Source organism: Gossypium raimondii, chromosome 12 (genome assembly GCF_025698545.1).
Source record: "Gossypium raimondii isolate GPD5lz chromosome 12, ASM2569854v1, whole genome shotgun sequence".
NCBI lineage: Eukaryota > Viridiplantae > Streptophyta > Magnoliopsida > Malvales > Malvaceae > Gossypium > Gossypium raimondii.
The window spans coordinates 25109585-25111524 of record NC_068576.1 but is presented as its reverse complement, the minus strand read 5'-3'; the positions used below and the strand labels follow the sequence as shown (position 1 = coordinate 25111524).

The 1940-nt window shown below is 35.7% G+C and overlaps 1 non-coding gene across 1 annotated transcript; it reads right to left on the bottom strand.

Annotated features, from left to right (window-relative positions):
* Nucleotides 1-1377: 1377 nt before the first annotated feature.
* LOC128035684 (small nucleolar RNA R71) lies at nucleotides 1378-1484 on the bottom strand. Its single transcript, XR_008192236.1, has one exon. It is a non-coding gene; the product is annotated as a small nucleolar RNA R71 (small nucleolar RNA).
* Nucleotides 1485-1940: the final 456 nt, after the last annotated feature.

The following is a 1940-nucleotide window of genomic DNA, read 5'->3' as shown; positions in this document are numbered from 1 at the left end:
TTCATACGTGATTGAAATGCACCTGAATTAGCTGAGCAATCCTAACCAGACGACGGCTAATGGAAGCATAATTGAAATGTGCATGCTCAATTTAGATCCTAACCCGATTGAATTGTAGGTTGCATAACAACTCTAACCAAGCTCTATTATTTGCATAGTTTTTAGATTTGTGTGATTAAATTGTTTCAAACCTAACACGTCCCTGTTACCTCACACGAATGCTAAGAAACCCTTAGTAAATAAGGATCAGTAAAATGCGTATTTACTAAGTAAAGGATTCCGAAAGGACCTAATGTGGTTTCCAAACTCATGAAAGATCGAGTTGCCATGGAATGTTTTTCTGAAAGTTATTAAGCATGTTGATAATAAATTAGGTTTAATTAAAGTAATTATCCTAGTTTATTTATGTTATAATTGTTGCAAATTGTGTTTAATTTTACTAAAATCTATTTCATTCATGTAGTTTGCATACTTAGGATAATTCGCATTAGGGATCATTGCATTTAGTTTAATATATTTTAATCACCACTTCTCAACTATATTGTGTTTTTATTTACCAAATTGTTAATATAATTTTACGAATTAAGTGACTTAGTACAAATACAATCCCTGTGGCCATGATAACTCGATACTTACTTATTACTTGATAACGACCGTGTACACTTGCACAAACCTCAGCGTTACAAGTTTTTGGCACCGTTGCCGGGGATTGTCAACTATTGCCATAGTCATATTTTTCGTGAAATTATTTATTTTCAATTTGATTTATTTCTAACATTACTAACTTATTTTTTAAAATTTTTGTGATTGTCTTCTCAAGTGTTTATGAGAATAGATTGAATTATCGATTTACTCCTTATAGACCCTGAAATTGAGCGAACTTTCAGACAAAGAAGATGTGAACGAACAGCTCAAAGACAAGTCGAGATGGACCTTGGAAATCAAAATCAAGACCAAGGTAATGAAGTTGATCATGTACAAAATCCTATCCTCATTGCTGATGATAGGGATCGATGCATCAGACAATATGCTGTGCCACTTTTCAGTGATTTAAACCCAACAATTAGAAGGTCAGATATTGAGGAAACCCAGTTTGAATTGAAACCAGTGATATTTCAAATGCTACTAACCGTGGTTCAATTTAGTGGTATGCCCACAGACTATCCAAATCTCCACCTTCGATTGTTTATGGAGGTGAGTGATTCATTCAAGATAGCCGGTGTGACTGAAGACGCATTGAGGTTGAAGTTGTTTTCATACTCATTGCGAGATTGAGCACGAGCATGCCTCAATTCATTGCCACCAAGTTCCATAACTACATGGAAAGAATTAGCAGAGAGATTTTTGGTTAAGTATTTCCCACCTAGCAAAAATGCTAAGTTGAAGAACGAGATGGCAGCTTTCTAACAATTGGATGACGAGTCTTTGTATGAGGCTTGAGAACGATTTAAGGAGTTACTTCGTAAGTGTCCTCATCATGGGATTCGTTACTATATTTAGTTGGAGACATTCTATAATGGTCTCAATGCACATACAAGATTGATGGTAAATGCTTCCGCGAATGGTGCAATTTTGTCTAAGTCTTATAATGAGGCTTATGAGATCATCACGAGGATCGCGAGTAATAACTATCAATGGCCAACAAATCGAACAGCTTCAGGAAGACACGTAGCTGAAGTTCATGAAGTTGACTCTTTCACTTTGTTATCAGCTTAGGTATCGTCTATTTCCTCTATGTTAAAATAGTTAACCGCTAATAGTACTAATAAGTTTGTAGCTCAGCTACAAAGTCCGTTTGAAGTAGTTTCATGTGTGTACTGTGGGGAAGGTCATTCTTTTGAGAATTGTCCATCAAATCTCGAGTTAGTGTACTATGTGGGGAACCAATATCAAAATAGGAGTAGACAAGGACCCCAGTCCAACTTCTATAATCCTTCATG